This window comes from Bidens hawaiensis, unplaced genomic scaffold (assembly GCF_021521415.1).
Source record: "Bidens hawaiensis isolate Kalapana, Puna unplaced genomic scaffold, B.hawaiensis_p1.1 tig00038619_1, whole genome shotgun sequence".
Taxonomy (NCBI): Eukaryota; Viridiplantae; Streptophyta; class Magnoliopsida; order Asterales; family Asteraceae; genus Bidens; species Bidens hawaiensis.
In genome coordinates this window covers 70,125-78,539 of record NW_027496787.1, presented here as the reverse complement: position 1 = coordinate 78,539, position 8,415 = coordinate 70,125, and the positions used below count along the sequence as shown (strand labels likewise).

The window sequence follows — 8,415 nt, the reverse complement described above, 5'->3', positions numbered from 1 at the left end:
GAGGAAAATGATTCTGCAGGTTAAGCCGCCGGAGACTATGAAGAGGGCACCGATGAAGATATTCCCTCAGAGTCTGTTCACCACGTTCAACAGATGGTATTATGATAACAAGACGGGTGAAGCGGTTATTGTATTGGGCACTAAATCTAACACGAGGGTTATCCATGTGATCGATCCAATGTGGCTTGTTAACTTATCTGAGTCTAATAACGACGCGTTATTTCATAGTCAGATCAGATTTGCTAACGTAAGTGACTACGATCTTGCAATGCAGTTTCAGCGGGTTGTTCGTGTCTGTTATGCATTCAAGATACACAGTTGCAATGACTGGAAGACAAAGATGTTCCAGAAATAAAGAATAAAGAGCTCGAGACGAGGGGGAGTCTGTAAGTGCACGGATTTGGTGTCCGCAGCTGTTCGAATAGGATAGGGGTAGTTTAGTCTTTACACTTAATGTATAAAGGCTCATTCGCTAAGCATGTTTAGCGAATGAGGCCTCATTCGTTAAGACTAGGCTATTTGTTAATGTAAGATTCGTTAAGGTATACCCATTCGCTAAGGGTGTTTAGCGAATGGGCTATGGAAAGACTTATTCGTTAGTATAACTTAGCGAATGGGTATACCTAAACGAATCTTACATTAACGAATAGCATAGTTTTAACGAATGAGGCCTCATTCGCTAAACATGCTTAGCGAATGAGCCTTTATACATTAATTACAAAGACTCAACTACCCCTATCCTATTCGAACAGCTGCGGACACCAAATCCTTGCACTTACAGTAATGTTTATTTCTTTTGAGACAATGTTTGTGCTTTGCGTACTTAATATATTAAATAAATAATTTAGATATTTACATGTGTATTTAGTATCTTTTGAGCTATGATACAATTATGTCGTGCCCTGACATATTCCTCCTTAGGTTGGGGTGTGATAGATAGGTATCAGAGACGAAGGCTATAAGATAGGTGGTTATACGTAACGGCCTTGTAGCATGCTTAGGGTCCCTATACGTGTTCCTATACGTGCACCCTGCTTGTTTAAAATTTTTGTACATAGCTTAATTTATTTAAATTGTTTATCATATACAACTGTGCACGAAAGCACACACTTATTCCGAGGCTATGCCTCAAAAATCATTTTTCAAAATTTTAGGACGATTTTTAAATCGGGAAATTCCTTAAGAATTCCCACCTTTTACTTCCCCTCTCCTTTGAGGATGATTCGTGTAACGGATACATAGTAACTGTAAGGGGGACACACCTGTACATCGGTCCCTTGACACCAAGGCTTGCGAGCCTAAGGAAGTGCAATGCGCATAAATCTCAATCAGTCGTGAGACCTGGTTGCCTTCCTGGAGGGTGAGGTGTGAGTGTGAAACTTGTTAGGCTAAAGCGTATCACACCAAACGTTCACCAATCTACTACCCTCATTGTATCAATCGTGGTCACATGACGATCGCATCCTTAATTTATAACCGAATTCACGGTGATACGTGGCTAAACTCAGTTTTCCGTATTGTGTTTTAGTTGAATAGTTGGGTGAAGTACACAAATACGGGGTGGTTCCCGAAGTACTTCAACCATCTATCTCAACACCCCTCACAACTCAATTTTATTTGATTTTCGATATTTTCATTTTGTTGGAAGGAACCATGGTGGTTCATGAAATCTTAACCAACAAATGAAACCTCTTATTCAATTTTAAGTTATATTATAACTATTTATTTATATAAATTTGAAGAACAATTATGACTTTATTTATAAATAAGGTTTATCATGTGTGTGTTAAGTTAGAGGGTTTTAACTAAGTTGGAGGTTTATCAAGAGAGTGTAGGGGTTTCAACCCTCAAGTGAAGCCACCCTGTTTTCTTTCTAAAATCTAAACCGAGATTGAGCCTCCTCCACCGGGATATGATATGATGAAAAACCCATTACCCAACAAAAGTTAAAACCCACCCTCCCATGGGAGCCAATGTGAAAAGCGTAACCACCAAAATCCTTAATCTCAACAGCCTCTCCAAAGCTGTCTCCACCTTATTCGATTCCCCGTTTCCCGTCCACACCTCCTTGTACGCCTCCTTATTCCAACTCTGTGCCGCCAGACGCCCCCTCGTCGAAACCCGCAAGCTCGAGTCTCACCTCATCACCTTCGACCCGACCCCACCACTCTTCCTCCTCAACCGGGCCATCGAGTGCTACGGCAAATGCGCCTCTTTGGACGACGCACGCGGCCTGTTCGACGAAATGCCCCACCGAGACGGCGGCTCTTGGAACGCTTTGATCTCCGCTTACGCGCTTAACGGCTCTTCCCAACAAGCGCTGGCGGCCTTTTTGGGGATGAAGAGAGATGGCTTTTTCTGGAATGAGGTTAGCTTTGCTTGTGTCTTGAAATGCTGTGGCCCTGTTTTTGCAATGGCTGTACATGGGGTGCTTATAAAGTACGGCTATTGCACCAATGTGATCATCGCGAGCTCGCTGGTGGATGTTTATGGGAAAGGCGGGCTTTTGAACGATGCCAGGAGGATGTTTGATGAGATTCCTCACCCGAATGAGGTTTCCTGGAATGTGATTATTAGGAGGTGCTATGACATGGGCCAAGAGGCGGAGGCGATCGCTTTGTTTTTTGAAATGGTTAGGCGGAATGTGGTTATGCCGTTGACCTTTACGGTGTCGAATACCCTTTGTGCCTGTACAAGGATTTCCGCCTTTAATGAGGGGATGCAAATTCACGGTTTTGCTATTAAGATGAATCTTGTGGACACTTTGGTGGTTTCGGGGTCTCTGATTGATATGTATGCGAAATGTGGTGATTTACAAAGTGCGCGTAGTGTGTTTAATCAACCGAATGCTAAGGATTTGATCAACTGGACTTCAATTGTGACCGCATATGCAACAAATGGAAGAACCAAAGAGGCATGGGAACTGTTTGACAAAATGCCTGAAAGAAACATTGTGTCATATAACGCCATGCTGGCGGGCTACACAAATAATAAAGAATACATAGACGGTTTGGAAATGATCCATCTTGTTTCCAAAGCAAATATCTGCATTGACCATGTTACAGTCGGGTTAACTTTGACCATATGTGCTGGTCTTTTAGATGTTAATTTGGGAAAACAAGTTCATGGTTATGTATACAGACATCGTTTTAACGATAATTTATCTGTCGGTAGTGGTCTTCTTAACATGTATGGAAAATGTGGAGACTTGAGAAGTGAGCATGGTTTTATCAAATGAGTCACGAACGAAACGTTGTTTCTTGGAATTCGATATTAACGAGTCACGCTTGTCACAAAAGAAGTGAAGAAGTAATGATGGTTATTAGAAAAATGCTAGAAGAGGCCCTGCCACATAAGCACACACTTGCGACAATATTAGCCGCGTGTGCAAATATCTTTGCACTTGACGTAAGTAAACAAATTCACGCGTTTTTGGTTAGAAATGGTTATGAAATAGACGTTGTCATGAAAGGAGCATTGGTTGATTGTTACTCCAAATGCCGGCGTATCGTGTACGCGCTCAGGGTTTTTAAAGAAACCACTCCGCATGATGTGGTTCTTTATAACTCTATGATATTGGGATGCTGTCATAACTTAAAGGGTGATGTGGCGATTGATCTTTTTGAGATGTTGAAAAGTGAAGGGTTGAAACCGGATTATACCACATTTCAAGGGGTCTTGTTGGCTTGTGTCTCTGAGGGTCGGGTTGAGTTGGGTCGGGAGTATTTTGATGTAATGGTTAAATACATTGTGTTATACCGTGTTTGGAGCATTATGAGTTGATGATAGTATTATATGCTAGATATGGGTATGTTGGTGAACTTGAGAATTTTGTTAAGAATATGCCTTTTGACCCGACCGCATCGATGTTGATTAGGGTTTCCGATGCATGTCGTCGTTATAGACATAAGAGGCTTGGGAAATGGGTGGCTGATCGGCTTAACAAGTTGAATCCATAAGTCCCATTTAGATTTGAACTCATGGATCATAGATGAACACTCCTATATCTTCTTTGATCTCAGGTTTGTTCCTCCTCTGGTGTCTTTGATCTCTAGGCCTGCAAATGAACCGGTAGGAAGTTCGTTTATATAATAAATGAATGGACATGAACAAATTTTTGTGTTCATTTAGTTAAACGAATGAACATGAACACGCCTAGTTCATTCATTGATGTTCATAAACGTTCATTCAAGATTTTTTTTGGCTCATTACAGCTTAGTATAGTTTTAATAACTTTTTAGACCAAACACATTGTTCTTCACATTAATTCTTACTAGTTTTGGCTCGTTCATTTATGTTCGTTTACATTTGTGAACCTTTCGTTTATCCTCTAAACGAACGAACACGAACAAGAAAACCCCGTTTGTTTAGTTGTTCGTGTTTGATCATTTGTTCTGTTAAAGTTAAACGAACGAACACGAACATGCCCTGTTTGTGTTCATTCGGTTTATTTACAAGCCTATTCCCATAATCTCTAATTTCTGTTGGCTGTTTTGCTTAAACCATTCATGTATCTGTGTAATTTAATGGTTGTTTATTTTTGATAATTAGAAAGCTCATTGTGCTATATGTGTCAGGATTACATTTTATGAAGATGTGTGTTATAACTATTCTAATCAAATTTTCTTTGCTTTCGATGGCAATTATTTAAACAATGGTCAATTTGATCATAATCTCTCTAGCCTGTTTGCGTTTCATATGAGAATTTTGACAATGATCTTTCGTACCGTGGCATGTTAGTATCAAGATGGATTAAATTCTTTATTTTGTTTTCCTTTCATTTTTTGCTAGAAAAAAGTTAACATCAAGTTCCATGAGACCAATCCAATTCTGCCTCGGGCCAATTTGAAAAAAAAAACTACTGAGCCCACAATAAAATAAGACACAGGTACCTGTTCTATTTCTATCTCGATGAAATTTTATTACAGATATGAGTGTATACAAATACAATACTAGTTCTTAGATTTTGTAGAAAATTATGTCACTAAATTGGACAAGTTGATTTTGAGCTCATCATTATATCACATTCCATTCCGTCAAACAAAAGGCTTAGCTTAATGTATGTGATTTATTTTTCTCATAATAGAAGAATTATTATGCTTTAAATGTAACATAACATTGACAATTTTTCCATCACATCCCTAAACCATGGAAATGCACATCCTTTCTTTCCTATCCTTAAAACTATTTTCCAAGTAATTATTCAAATAAGAAAAATGTAATTTCAAAGTTACAATAAGAAATATTTTTAAACGGTTATAAAACAGTAATATTACCGTTGAGAGCGTGGGTCCATCGGAAGCGTGGAGTGGGATCAAAACACAACATTTTAGAAAAAGATAATTAACGTGACGAATGATAGCTAAATGCCAATTTTACCCTTAAGAAAGTGCATGCAGCTTTAGCCTATTAGTATATACACATCGTTTTGAAATATGTATTATGATGCAAATTATTATATACAAGACGTTTCTACGATTTATTGATATCGCGCTCAGTGCTACCATGTATTGCTACAAGTACCATGGGCACAAAAACTTGTATGGTTGGGACCTACATCCATAATCAGGCAACTCTAACTAATGAAACAGACATAAGTAGACAAGACATAATAATATTTTATTAATTTTTTCATTGAAGCAGCTTATCTGATGACGTGGGCGGCGGCTATGAAGCAGCAGCCACTGCCGCCACAGTGACAGACTCTTTCATATGAAAAATTTGTGATTTGGCTTTGGGTTGTACAGGAAATTTGGAAATAAGTGTGTACTAGATGACAATAGAGTTTTTAAAAAATAAGGTATACATTAAAGCTTATATTTGAAGATTTGAATAATAAACTTGATAATGTTTCTGTTGTATACATAGTGGCTAATTTTGTTACCTGTGTTGAGTGATAGTAAGTTTATGTACGCCTAGCTAAAGTGTGTTATTATTGAGAAGCGTGATCTTTACAAACATGATATTAAGAACTGTGATTATTATTATTATAGTCAATATAGTAATTTTAATTTGGATTCAAATTGTGTGAATTCGGCACATGTAGATGCTGTTGCATTATGTAATTATGAGATGCACAACATTTGGATTCTTTAGTTGGTACTATTTAATTATGTGAGTTTTGTTACGTGGCAAGCGCCCCTATGGTGTTTTTAGATTTTATAGGTGACTGAATATCTTCTTGAATCACTAACAATTGGTTTTCAAACTGAAGTATACCATGGATTGCGAAATCAATAATCGGATAAGACCAAAACTTTCTAAAAATACCAGAATTTCTTTTATGTGAATTCGAAGTGCGTAATTCGGTTCAAAATCAGACTGGAAATAATTCTAGTATAGGGGCTTTATGGTTGGTAGTTATATAATTGTCATAACTACCGGTGGTGTTGTCCTTGTTCCCATTGTTCGGTGAGCTTTAATAAGGGGCGGACCTAGAAAATTTTTTCATGGGGTTGGAAATTTTTAAGGATCGTTTTCTATCCACTATATAATAATTTATTTCGGTTCAGTTTGGGTCAGATTAGGTCGCATCGAATAAAAGCAAAGATAATTAAACTAAATTTTGATTCACGTTTTAGTGGGTCAGTTTCAAAAGTTACATAAGCATTCAATATTTTAGTGGGTCAGTTTCAAAAGTTACAGGAGTGATGGAATAAACCTTTTCAATCAAAGAATTGCATTTATAACTCTTTTTTTTTTTACTTTTAAACCCTGATTACATTTACTTTTTTTCGAATCTTTCACATATGATAAAATTATATAGCTATAGATAAGCTAAATAAAATATAATCATTTAATAACTTTTAAAAACTAAATAAAATATAATATAAAAATTTAATTTAGAACTTACGGTTTGAATTAAAATATCTAATTTAAAATATTAAAAATAAACTAATTCAATTAAGAAGGGAGTACAAATCAAGTTATTGTGCATATAAAGATATAACTGTCCAGTGACGGCCTAAGGTTGTAGGAGGCCTCAAGCTAGCAACCAAGTTGAAGGATTTTTCAAAAACTTTTCTTTTATATGAACTCTCATCCTTTACCTGGGTTAGAGACCGTCATACCGACAACAATAAACTAACACGTTTATTGTTGGCGGAGCTAAAAAATTAATTTGTTTTAAGTTATATCTTGTGTGTAAACAATATTTACATAAATTTGTGTTTCTAGATTTTGATTTTGCATTCAATTGTTAGTAATAATATTTATATAAAGATCACGATGAGTTACAATTATCATTCTTTAATTTTCTTCAAATAACGAAATGCCGAGGCTTAAAGTTTATTAAAGTTAAACGATTTCCAAACTATCGGGTATAATACGAAAATAATAAGGATATATTAACTTGTAACAAGTTTGTATAACATTGGAAAGTTCAAGGTTTGATTTGGAAATTACATTTTAATTCTATTGTTAAACTAGATTGAAACTAGAAGGGGGTTAAAGTGTAATTTAGTTTAAAATATAATAATAATATATAAAATTCTCCTCCCCCCCCCCCTCTCTCCTGACCATCGTTTTCGCGGCGAGAATCCGGCGACAGGTCGGCTTTCCGGCGACCATTAAAGACCTGCAAAAATGCGTTTTTAACCAATTTAATGATAAAACCCTTTTCTCCGTTAATGGCTAACCTTAATCATCACTAATAATATACAATAACAACTTATAATGCCGATTTAATCTACCTCTAAAGGCCGGATTTTATTAAAACGCAATAACGGGAATTAAACGTCCAACGGATCAATTGACACTATAAAATGGACTCGAACACTCATCTAAACTTGTCCCTATCATCAAAATAACATAAAATACTCTCTTTATCTCAGAATCAATCTCCAAAGTTCGTTTTTCCGGCAAACTCGTCCACCGTCAATCTAAAACATTAGCAGGTAAATTTTACATGCACTATAATCTTTATTCTATGATTAACAAAACCCCCAGCTCAATTTCATCAATCAATGAACGAATCATCAGATTAGCTATATAGGATTTAGTAGATTTAAGATGAACTTAATATCTTGTTTATATAATATTGTTTCTAATTTTCTAACCAAATAAGCTGCTGGCATAGATGGTTTTTCATGTGAGTGTGGGACGACATAGTCGGGTTCAAACCGGGTCTGCCTCATTTTTTTTTGGTTTTGTTTCTTTAATTATCCTAATTATTATAATAAATCAATTAAATTATTTAAAAATCAAAATAAATAAAGTATAATTATCCTTAACCTATATAAAATTTTTATAAATTTTAATTCATCATTTTCAACTAAAACCCAACTCCCACATAAAAACTAATTTATGCTTCCGTTATTTAAATTTATTAGTTCGTTAACCTTAAACCCGTTAATGTTAGTTCCGTTAATTTAAATTCGTTAACTTTTAAATCGTAAACTTTAATTCGTTAACTAT

At 36.0% G+C, this 8,415-nt stretch overlaps 1 pseudogene; it reads left to right on the top strand.

Moving 5' to 3' along the window:
• The first annotated feature begins 1,963 nt into the window (after positions 1-1,963).
• LOC143590503 (pentatricopeptide repeat-containing protein At3g26540 pseudogene) lies at positions 1,964-3,995 on the top strand (annotated as a pseudogene).
• The last annotated feature ends 4,420 nt before the right edge of the window (positions 3,996-8,415 follow it).